This window comes from Mustela nivalis, assembly GCF_964662115.1.
Source record: "Mustela nivalis genome assembly, chromosome: 15".
Lineage (NCBI taxonomy): Eukaryota > Metazoa > Chordata > Mammalia > Carnivora > Mustelidae > Mustela > Mustela nivalis.
The window spans coordinates 54,186,198-54,199,352 of NC_139034.1; the positions used below are offsets into that span (position 1 = coordinate 54,186,198).

The 13,155-nt window shown below is 32.7% G+C and overlaps 1 protein-coding gene across 1 annotated transcript in view; it reads right to left on the reverse strand.

Annotated features, from left to right (window-relative positions):
• Positions 1-13,155, reverse strand: part of DACH1 (dachshund family transcription factor 1) — a 427,802-nt gene that overhangs the window by 17,774 nt on the left and 396,873 nt on the right. The gene's annotated exons all lie outside the window — the stretch shown is intronic.

The following is a 13,155-nucleotide window of genomic DNA, read 5'->3' on the forward strand; positions in this document are numbered from 1 at the left end:
CATATTGCCATATGAAACAATATCATGAAAAATACATGTCTCTTAATGCAAGAGTTGAATTGACAGTTTGTCATAGGTAAAATCTGCAGAATCAACAAGATGCAAAATAAATAAGTCAAAATATGAATTATCTAATATACCACTATGTATTTTTAGCATTTTCTATTCTAATTTTATGTATATAATCTAGCACTGTAAATTTTTGGGTCCCAGCTTTATTACACTCACTTTAATGGACAGAATTCAATGCCGAGTCATCCATTCTTTCTTACTGCCATTTAAAAAAAAAGGTGACTTAATGTTTTCTCTATTGTTTTTAAGAAATATTAGGTCACTCATTACAAATAGGGATGGTAGAAAAATGTATTAACTCATAGTCATCTGAACATTCTTTGCTTCTTTATGTTGCATTTATTACTCTTATTACAACTCTTTTCTTGGGGGAGAGGTGACTTGACATTCTAGCCTCTTCAGAAGAATGACAGTTTCAAGATTAAGCATTGGTTTTAGTGGTATCCAAAGTTGTATCTCTTGTCTGGACCTCACATTCAAGCTACCTCATATTCAAGCTCCACGTTCACCTGGATGATCGATCACTCTTCAACTCTATCTAAATGCCCCATTGGCCTGGATCTCTTTCCCAGACTACCTACTTCAAATTACCCACTGCTGTTTTCTATGCCCTATGAGTTGATTTTCTCCTTATCCTTCACTGTTCACTCCCACTTATTCCTTGCACAATACCAGAACTTAGATTCTCACTACTTCCTTTCTAAATTTATTATATTCTTCTTTATTCTCATTCTAGATCAACACTTCCCATGCAATATTCATATTGGATTTAGGACTTAATATATTGATTTTAGATATAAAACAAGGGAGACCAGACATAAAACAAAGAGAAGCAGATAAATAGTATTCCTAAACAGTATTTAGGAATTTGTTTAAACCTTACTCAGAAGCAGCCATAATATTTATTTTTTTGAAAGAAAGAAAGAGAGACGGAGGGAGGGAGGAAGGAAGGAAGAAAGGATCTCCAGTTAGTGGTTAAAGAAGACAGTAAAGAAGAAATTAGATTTAAATAAATCACAAAAATGATTTTAAGGGACACCTATGTGGCTCAGTAGATTAAGTGTCTGCTTTCAGCTCAGGTTATGATCCTGGAACCCCTGCAAGTCCCACTTCGGGCTCCCTACTCAGCGCGGAGTGTGCTTCTCCCTCTGCCACTTTCTCTACTCAGGCTCTCTCACTCTCTCTCTCTCAAATAAATAAATAAAATCTTTTTAAAAATGATTTAAAAATGTCTAGTTTTTTAGTTCACATGTTTGTCACATTGTTAACTCATTTTATTCAGAAATCGTAAATGCTGCCAAGCATAAAAAACAAATCCAAGTCATTATTTTCGGGGTTCCCCAGGTAACTCAGTCGGTTAAGCCACTCTTGATTTCAGCTCAGGTCATAAGCTCAGGATCGTGGGATCCAGCCCTGTGTTGGGCTCTGTGCTCAGCAGGGAGTCTGCTCAAGTTTCCCTCTTCCTCTGCACCCCCCCAAAATAAATTTTAAGATCTTAAAAAAGTCATTATTTTCAAGTCTCAGAATTTTTTTTTTTTTTTTTTTAATTTAAAGACAGGTAGGAGGAGGAACACAAGCAGCAGGGGGAGTGGGAGAGGAAGAAGCAAGCTTTCCGTGGAGCAGGGAGCCCAATGCAGGGCTCTATCCCAGGACCTCAGGATCATGACCTTAGCGGAAGTAAGACGCTTAACACCTGAGGCACCCAGGAGCCCCTCAAGTCTCAGAATTCTAAACAGTCATTGATCCATTAAATATTGCTATAACTCATATATGCTTGTTCCCTTATATTACTTTTAAAGCACTCTGCAACTGTTAAAATATAAACGCCTACAGCTTTGGAATAATGGAAAAATTTCACCTCTTTGTTGGCTATACAATTTAACTTTAAGAAAATATTTGGAAATGTTTTTGTATTTCCTGTGTTTTGTACAAACAACTTGCAAAAGAGCCTATTGAGTTGTGATAATTCACAGCCTTTCTGCGTGAATTGTTGGATTTAAATAAATGTCTGTGTTCCAATTTTCTCACAAAGGAATAGAATCACACATTGAAACACTATTCAAAACAAGGCAACCAAGAACTGTATTTGAGATCAAAATGGGCAATTACCCACCAACTAAATATTTAAACATTAACTTAGAAATCAATTCATATGTGACTTTCAAAAAACAAAAACATAAAAATCTAGCTATACTGAAACTTAAGTATATAAAAACTCTAAAAATATTGACCCAATTTTGGTATGTTTCTTTATGACCACTCAAGCATTAATTTTAATAACATTTTCAGTCTGTAGATGAATGCTATCAGTATTTTTGGAATTAGTTGGGACTTTATTGTGAATGTGAAATTATGAGATGAGAAAATGAGCAAACTAAGCACTGTTGTTAGCTTTGTATCAAAATGACATTTGCTCTCCTGTTAACATGATAGCTCATATTCTTCAGAGTCCTTACCCTTCTTTAGGTTGGATGGTCTGTTGGGGTTTGAGCTGTAGAATGTTGATGACTCGACAAGGGTAACTTTTTGAAGCCAGTGAGGTTTCTCTCTAATTTAAACTCAAATTATTTTGGTGCAATTGACTCATTATTCTCAGTTGCTCTATTATTAGGTGTAACAAAGAACGGTAAGTCATTAGTTGAATTTTGCCTGCATTTAAAAATCTTACTGTAAGACTACAATAAAATATCTACAAATAGTGGGATAATATGGTATGGAGAAATAGTTTTTTTAGAACCATATTTTGATTCTGCTGCCGGTAAGCCTTAGAAAGTTAGCACAAATATGTCACAAATCTCAGTGAGGTCCCCTGGGAAAAATAAGAATTGTAAGAAATTTACTTCAAAAGACCATAAGCATGAGTGCCATGCCATGAATATTTTTCTTTTTTTTAAATTTTTTTAAAAATTTATTTGACAGATAGAGATCACAAGTAGGCAGAGAGGCAGGCAGAGAGAGAGGAAGGAAAGCAGGCTCTCTGCTGAGGACCCTGAGATCATGACTTGAGCCGAAAGCAGAGGCTTTAACCCACTAAGCCACCCAAGTACCCGGAATATTTTTCTTTTTATCTACCATATTTACGTCACTGTTTTCACTCACTGAGTCTTTGAGATTTGTTAACCAGAATTGATTCTGAATTCTTAGGGAAATACAGCCTATGAGCTATAGCATATAATTCATCAACCCTCTATAGTAAAGATCTTTTGCAATTTCTTGGAATACTTCTCATTCTAATAATTTAAGAAGAATAATTAAAATTTACAAAGTAAGTTACTGGGTATTTTTTAATCCTTTGCAATAATCATATCAATGAAATGCCTAACACAATGGGATTAATCTGAATTGCAAAAATTTGAAGAAATAGGTGAGCAAGTGAGTCTGAAAATTCTATCTCAAAATGATGTCTGTAATCAAAATAGTTAGGGGATATCATTGCATTCATTCTAAAAAAAGCTTAGAGAACCATTGTTCTATATACCTGTGACTTAATTGCTGTTTTCAGTTTAGTTTGTGTTGACATAATCTGACATTATATGAGTTTTTTTACATTGAGAGAACTTTACTCTTACTATTATCAAAGACTGTTAATAAACACTGATGTTATTTAGGCTTCCACAGTATTTTTTAAAAATCTACAATTTACATAAAAGTAAATATTTTTGGAATTCTCTCAGGAAAAAAAAAAATGTAGTAGTAATTGAGTTTATGGTCCCACTTGGGCTGGAACCCGGAACCATCTGTTGGACTTAGCAGAGGAATGTACTTTCTGTGCCTGTTGTCTCACATCTAATCTTTTCTCATTTGCGAAATTCTTTTCCATTCCCAACACTTTAACTAAGGATAAGCCCTCACTGTGACATTTCATATAAGATTGCTAGAGAATATATAAAAACAAGTGAAAAGACTGTGGTAGCTTAAAACAAAATAGAACTAGAGTAATCAGTAAAATCCATAAGAAAAAATGAAGACATTGAAATTATAGCTATAAGTAAATATAATTTTATCATGGAAATCAATTAATTAGCTCTTAATCTATAAAAATGGAAATTTCATCAGTTAATATAAAAAAATAGTATGGAATCAAAGTTAAACACAGCAAACCTGATTATGTATGGAATAATTTATGGGCTAAAATCTCCCCATCCAGTGCTCTTTCTCCCAGGGAGAAATAAATAAAGAATGAGAGTCGGATCCAATAATTTGTAGCCATCATTCATGGTTTTATAGGTGTAATTAGTAAGCTTAAGTGGAGATTTACTATCTCTTGAGTATGATTATATATGAATTAGAAGAGTCTGCAGTTACTCCACACTATATGAAAATACAAACCATATTAAGAGAAATTTGCCAAATATAATAAAAAAAATTAAGATGCTCTAACACTTCCATCTTAAATGAGTCAAGAATAAACAGTTTATCTTTTATTTAATTTGCAAAGAGATAAATAATCACATAGTATATGTGGCTATAAATAAATCTCTTCAAACCATATTATTTAAATTGACATAAATATTAAAATTCACACTCTTTCATGAATTTTTTAAATGCCCTGGAAAATCTGGTAAATATAATTTGCATTTTCCAGCTTAAAACACGCTAAAAGAAAAAGTATGTATCACATATGGGGAAAAAAATTATTGGCTTAAAATAATCTTTTAGATCCAAAGCATGTTTAATTTTTACCAAGAATGAATACTATTTTAAGTATTATTATATTTAAATTTGTGCATAATTGTAAAAATAGCAAAGTCTTTTTAGCTTTTACTGTCTACTTAGCACTGTTCTAAGTTCTTCGCATGTATTAATTCATTTAATTTCCTAACAGTTCTGTGAAGTGGATATTGTGATCATTTTCTGTGTTTTACAGATGAGGGACTCCAAAAATCAAAAAGTTTAAGTTACACACTCTGTGTTATACAGATAATACACAGTGAGTGTGGTGATCTGAACCCAGACAATCTGAATCCAGAATCCAATTTGTCCATAGTGGAGCACGACACATGCTGTGTCTATGTGTGTCATGTCCACACTCATAAAAAGTGAAATGCCTTTGACATTTTAACAGGGTAAAAATATCAGTATTAGGACAGGTCTTAGCAGGTGAAGTGAGTTATCGGGGTCACAACATTAATGAATGATAGTTTTGACAGTAGATTATCACTCCTAGAACTAAGTCATTTTAATGTTCAATTTTAATCCTTTAGATATCAGTTATTTATTAAATAAATTATCACTGTTAGGGAAAAATCTGTATTGGCATTTATTTTGTAACTGATCATTTCTGTCATTTAATAGATTTAATTTTTCCTTTTATATTAGGGAAAACTTCATGAGAAACTGCAAATCATGAGAGTGGTTGCAGGGCTAAGAAATGTCCATGGCTTAACGAAAATGCCTTTTTACTTGCATAAAGATGATCCTAGAAGAAACCAAAGTCAATTTAATTGATTTTATCTCATTACTAAACTTTACATGGAAAGAACTATATATTTGCATTTCGAATCTTAATCCTTATAAATTTATGCCACCCTCATTATCTGACTTAATAATTAGCCACTCATAGCCACTTCATAAATCATCATGGGATAAAAAGATTGATGTCACATAGGATCAAGGCATTTGGAGTCAAAAGGACTCGGAGGTCCTGAGCTCACAGTTTGATTCCAGGCAAATCTGCTTTAATGTTCGTGTGCCTTAGTTTCCTCAACTATAAAATGGGCTTGAAGTGAAGATCGACAAAAATGATGTATGTGAAAAACCTGTGCAAACTTGAAATTGCTTTAGAAATGTTAACCGATGTTCTTCTTTGGAATGTTCTGTAGGACTGTGGCATCAAAAAGAATGAATACCATTAACGAATCATCAATTTCCCTTCCCTTATGTCTGTTTAACTTCTGGGCTCTCTCGCCACGCGCTTCCCTAGCTTTTGTGAATATGTACTATTTGGCACTTGATGAAATTTTGAATTTCATCCCTTCCAAGGCACGTTTCTTGGTCTTCACTGCAATCTCAGTTTGTGAGAGGAGAAGCCCCTGCTGCAAATCTCCAGCAGTCAGATTTAGAATAAAGTTGGGACTGTATAGCTCCTGCCAGGAAATACTGTCAGTCAATCTAGGAATTGTTAATAATAGTGAGTGGATTTTTAATGGACTAATTTCTTTGAACCAGTTAAAATATTTTCAACCAGTGAACCATTTCCCAAACAATTAAACATACTGATTTTTCTCATATATATCCTCTAGTTGCCCACTATTTCAGCCATAAAAATCAGATTACCATTGAAAGAAATGATTGGGCCTTTCTAAATCTTACTTTAAAAACCAAATAGCTATATTCATTTATTCATTTACCAAATGCTCTGCCACCTTTGAGAAAGTGGAATTGGACTTTTTTTTTAAAGTGTTGCTGTTGTTAAAATGATACTGAATGTTAAATAATGTGTTTGTTTTTCAGCTGTTGTAAGTCTAAAGAGATTTTTTGAATACTTCAATTATAAAAACATTTAAAACATACAAACTTGTGCAATTTTTATTTTAATGAAGATGAGAAGTTCATTAAAGAAGATAAATATTTCATTAGATGTTAAATAAAACAAAGAGATTTTTTGGCTTCTCTCAGCACAAAATTCCTTTGAAAGATTAATTAATACATGCAAATTATGCAAATTAGACCCATGCAAATATTTTATGAAGACAATTAAGGGAACCATTAATTACTGCTTTTTTTGCTTCAGTGAGATTCATTCATTTAATTTTAATTTCACTTTAACTGTTTTGATGTATAATCTTGCAGCTAAGAACTTTATCTTTCCTGGCGGGTCACTTAAACTTATAAATTTCATCAAGTGAGTGCACAGAAATCTGTAAAGATATTCTCTAGACTATGTTTAGTATCAAGAGAAATTTCTGACACAATGCACTCCCAGAAACAGGGAAACTGGAAGGGAATGTGAGCTCATTCTTGGACAAGGTTCAACTGCTGGAAAAGCAATTAATTTGCTTTGGCTGTGCTAATATAGGGGAATTAGAAAGTGTGACACAAGACAAATAGAAATAATTAGTTCTCCAAAATGATGTTCTCATTAATATGGTTCGAACAGTCGAAATAAAAAACATTATTGTGGCATGTCTGCATTCTGTCCCTAACCATGGGAGGTGGAATAATGCACCATAAGCATTTTTACATTTATAGTCTGAATGATGATGTCTTATTTTCTTAAAGAAGAATTTATAGCAAAGGGTGTTATATAAGTTGAATGTCGACATATATAACATGCTATCAAAATTGATGGCATGCTTCCCATCACCAGGTGTTTATGTACCAATTTTTTTTTATTTTGTGCGCACAAATCCTGTAATTTACTGAATAGACCTTAAACTGGGGGTTCTTTTTCTGTAATTTAAATATTTTCAGTTAACTTTTATTAACTCCTAGAGTATAAATAACATTTTTCAGAAAATAAAAATCTATTTCTGTTTTGTCTCAAAGAAATTACTGTGAATATTAAAGGTACTCTTAGATGGCCAGGTTACTTTCAATGTCTAAGAATGGATACAAAAAGAGGAAGCAAGATTTCATTTCTTTTGATGGAGGGGGTTTGGGAGAAGGGGGTGGGATTATGGACATTGGGGAGGGTATGTGATTTGGTGAGTGCTGTGAAGTGTGTAAACCTGGTGATTCACAGACCTGTACCCCTGGGGATAAAAATATATGTTTATAAAAAATAAAAAATTAAAAAAAAAAAAAAGAGGAAGCAGGCTATATGAAAATGAACCACTGGAGTTAGTTCTAATCTATATTTCAAAATGGCAACCCTCTTCAGCTTTGTACGCATTACATACAGTTTCTATTGCAACAATCGTAAGTGAGTAAATTAATTGGATATAATGGCCGTCAATTTTTTCTTTTGATAATAAAGGTAAGAAGATTCAAAGCAAAAACTTATTTTAAATAAATTTTTCTTAAAACCAAAGATGAGAATATACTATCTAAATAAGAAATTGATGGAATGTATTGATCACAATGTAAAACCAATTTCTTCAACTGTCTGGTATTCATAATAGTAAAAAGTATCATTAATAAAGATATATAATATTAAAATGACAGAGGCTTATTTTTCTACCCATCCTCTGACCTTTCTCTCAGTCCTATAGCCATTCACTGTTAGTACAGAACTTTGAAAAGCTATAAGTAGACACATACTGTCATTGACATTTTGTGAATTTTAACATTTTTTTAAACCCCTTAGATCTTAAAATTAAATTTTCTTTCTTAAAAAGGTAATTTCATTTCATTCATCCTGAAATTCCTATATTCCCTAAATTTCTATTGCATACTTACACCGTCCACACAGATGTATGTTACGCCTTCTAAATTAGGATCATCTGTGAATTTCATTGATACACTCTGTTTAACCACTGTTCCATATCACTAATTATGATGTTAAATCAAAATGGATCTAGCATTGATCTTTCAGGCCCCCTGCTAATACCTTTCCCAATTTTCATTTATCACTGTTCTTTGATTATGGTCTTCAGACAGTATTCAAGCAAAGCCACAAACACATTTATGAAAAAGCCAATTTAATTCAGTTGTATCTATGCTAACAAAACACTGTATTTTCTGTAAATAATTGGTCTGTGTCAATATTTAATCCTAATTTTGTTGTACAATGTCCTTTATACTCTCTCTAAATCTCCAATTCTAATTAATTATTCCTGATATTCCCTATATCCTCTGAATTGTCATAGAAGCTACCACCTATTATATTGCATTTACTAAGGAAAATGATGTCAACTACATTACAAACCAAGCCCAATCATCTTGCCTTAATTTAATCTGCATAATGTTTGGGCAATGGAGTAAGAATTGAAATGACAGGACAAAACCTTGTGTTATGTCACAGCTCAACACGAACATAATAATGAGAATCACGCTTTTTCCCCATCAGAACCGAGGATTTAGAAGGTTAGGTCTATGGAAATAATACACTGAAAATAATTTTTTATAAGTAATAATTATAACGAACTATATCTTATTACTATTTTCAGCAACTTCATACTTAACTGCCTGCTAGGTCTCATTTCATGTATAATGAGTTTAAATTATGAAGGAACCATTTCCAACAAAAAGGCCTTCAGCATTTGGTGTTTAAACACAGCCACCAATGTTCAAAAACAAGATTTCCTTTATTACGTATTTCTTAAAAGAATAATATATGCAATTATAAGAAAACATTATTCTTAAAATTTTATAAAATATCCAATTCATGAGTGTCTCTGAGACTTTCTATTTAATAATAATAACTCTGTCTAGCTAAATGAGTAGTTAACAATGACCTATGATAACTATGGAACAATAGCTTGTTTATTGGCTACAGGCTGCAATCAATATTATCTTTTGTTCAACTTAATCAATGCTGTCTCAAATTGATTAGCTGTATTGAAATGCTGCCAAACACCAGAAACCAGTGCCAAGAGACTAGAAGTAAATTTATTATTGTTTTGTGTTGTTCATAGTAACATAATTCTAATATTTATTTTTTTTAAGATCAAGAAAAAGAGTTTGAGGTGATCCTGATGGTAATTACATTATTTGTAAGTAACTCAACAATAGTTAATATACAGTGCAAGCAGTCTGGAAACCAGTTTTGATCAACCTTCTTGTTTTTTTCTTTTGTCTTTCTTTCTTTCCATAAAACCCTCCCCCTTCCCACTTTTAAGCTAAATAAAAACATCTTCAAATATGAAAAGTTAGGTTCATATTTGTGTGTACAAATCCTATTTGTTTCCAACATTCTTATAAATTTCTACAAACACTTTACTAGGGGACTAAATCAACATGATGTTATAAAGACCAATTTTCTGAAAAAAGAAAAGTAAATTATATATCAGAGTAATAATAGCTTCAGCATTTATCAGTTGCTAGGCACTGTAAATATGTTAACTCATAATAATAAAATGTCATATTAACAGCTAAAACTTAACTGTACGCATACTATTGTCTGGTAGATGTTGAGTGCCTTACATGGATTAATTTATTTAATCCTTCTAACAACTCTCTGAGGTTAAGCAATTACTAAAGGGAAAAAAAAATAGTGGAACAGAGATTTGAATCTAGACCTGACTCTGATCTTTCTTAATTGCTAGTTCTGTAGCTGTGGCTAAAAGAACCCCTACTTCTACATTAAACGTAAGGGTCTTTTTTTGAGTATTAAAAATAGAAATGCATGTAAGACAATTATATGAAATTAAATTTAAAAATTCCTTTCAAAAAAGTTTTAGAAGTGATAAGTTTAAGTAAGTTTCAAGTTAAGCCCATTACAAGGTAAAAATCTTGGAATATCATTTGGTAACTCTGTTCAAACAGATACTACAAAAGAAATGAAGAGGCTCTCTAAATGTCTTACATTAAGTCGCAATTAGATTTTTGTCTGATTTCAAATTTATCTTAAGCTCATTGCATGTTAAGTGGTAGGGATATGGATAAATCTTTTATCTAAATATGATTAGTTTCTTAGTATCTTTTATTGATCCTTTGTTTTTTTCACTAAAGAGTGAGTTTTGCCCAGTGTGTCTAGAAGTGTCTATAAACATGGTATAGGCATAACGATGAATTGAAAAGTAAAAAGCTGGAAAAGAAATCTTTCTTTTCTCCAATTATATACCATTCTCTAGTTCCTGTCAGTAGACTGCTTTGAACTTCTTAAGTCATTAACAATGTGCTAACTGTTCAAACTGGGTGATAGGCATGGAAGTAGTTATTTTAGAAAAGATAGAAGTCTAGACAGAAATGCATGGAGGATAGAACAAGGACTTTGGAGTCATGAATATGGATTCAAATGTCTGTGACCCCACTAACTCAGAGTATAAATGTGGGAATATTAATTAGCCACTCTGAACTTTAGTTATCTCACCTTTAAATTAGAATACATACGTATAGGAAAGGCTCAAAAAATAAGTTTCCAAACCACCTCACTATTTTAATAAGCAAATAGTCACATCAATTGGATAATATTCCTAAGTCTAAATGAAAGAAATTTGTGTTACTGGGAAATTCAATGCATGCTAAAACATTTGAGTCAATAAAAAATTCTGATAAATGATATAAATTCCCCTCATAAAAATGATATGCATGACGATGCTTTGGAACTGTAAGTGACTAAACAAATAATCACATATTTTAAAAGAGCAAGAAGAGTACATGTTAACAATACTAATCCCAAAATAATCAGGAAGAAAATAAGGGAATGTGAAAAGCAACTGAACTAAATTCCATTCCCAACTCTGGTTAACTCATGATATAACCTTTAACAAGTCATGTTTCCTCCCTAAGTCTCACTTTCCTTGTTTGCAAAATGAAGAGATTTAATTGATCTTTAAAGTCATTTCCTAGAGCTAAGGCAACAACATCATAAAAGCGTACTTGGCATACCATCAGTGTTCAATAAATATTGTTGAAAAATAAACAACTTTTAAATTCAGCATGTATCTTCAAATATCTAGGAAGCAGAAAGGAGACTTTTTTAATTGGAAAAAAATGATTGTTAATGTGAAGACAAGTCTTTTATGTCCTTTTATTGGAAGAATATTTGATTTTCTATGATCTGAGATCAGTCAAAAAAAGAATAAAAAGCCAAACAGTTTTGATTATGGCCATTGGATATAAATAAAAGAGATGTACTTTCAAGTGAAGTCAAGATTTTGCAAGCATAACTTGCAGATATTCTAAGATGTCAGAGGAACTATAGTCCACATTTCCATTGATTCTACCAATTCTTTTTGGTTTAAAAAGACAGGTTTTCTTAAAGAGAAGCCAAAATTACTATTTTGAAAGTGGACTTTCCAACTCTTAAAATTGATAAAAGACATAGATAAAACAGCACTAACCCATGATTGTTATAACATATAGTTATAACATATAGTTCGTCAATATATTGATAACCTAAATAATTTATGAAGAATATTTAGTTCATGTAAAATTATAAGCAATTAAAAAAGAAGCTTAAGGTTAATGTACATTAAACAACACATGAAAGTATTATTTAAGGAATGTGACCACATCATGTTAAATTAAATATATATTTAAAATGGAAAAAAGTGGGTATAAGTGCATATTTACAGAATCCAAATCTTATGTCAAATGTACAAACAAAAAAGTAACATTATGCTCACATACAAGAAGCCTAAACACATACTGTTAATGCAGCAATCAGATAAATGAAAATTAATTCTACCCAAATTTGTAGTTCTGACTTTCTCAGGTAAAATTATATTATCCTTCACTTCCTTACATCTGTCTCTCCAACCAAAGTCTGAGAAATATCAGAACAACGAGGACCCTTGGCATTCACAATATCAATCAGTCATCAAAGGCAGATAACCTTCTTTCACGGTGTAGCAAACATTGAGCACTGTCAATGGGGCACAAACACCTGACACATTCATACTTATGTGTCAAACATACATGTCACATTAGTGACCAAAATAGACATGGTTCACACCCTCTCGGCTACCTTCCAGAGAGAGGAAGAAGACATTGAACAAGGAACTACAAATGCCCAGCAGGAGACTGTGGAGAAGTGAGAGGTATGGTAACAACCTCCAGAGGCTCAATTAGATCCAAGGGGCAGGGAGGTCCTGCAGGGGTAGGGGTGCAGTCTTAAGGAAGCATTCCTGGAAGCAGTAACTTCTAAAAATGAGATTTCAACGTTGGGGAAGTAAAGACAAGGAGGAAGGAATTATGTCCCTGATAGGTGGAGGAAAATGTGGGGCTTTCAGGAAATCAAAAAAAAGAAGAGAGGGTTCCAGGACAAGGGGAAGAGCTGTAACTGGGTGTGGAGGATGAGAGAGGGGAATGTGTGCTCTGCTCTCCCTTGGTATAGATTGAGGATGCCGGACTGGGCAGATAACAGTTCCATAAGGAAGGAACACTGGATGAAGAGAGGTTTGCTGGGAGTGAACGATCCTTTTGGTTTTGTGCACTGAACCTTGCAGTGTCTGCGAGACAGCCAAATAAAAGTTGGGTATAACCTGGACCTCTTAAGAAATGTCTGAATGGTCTGGAGAGAGATGTGTTTTTTTA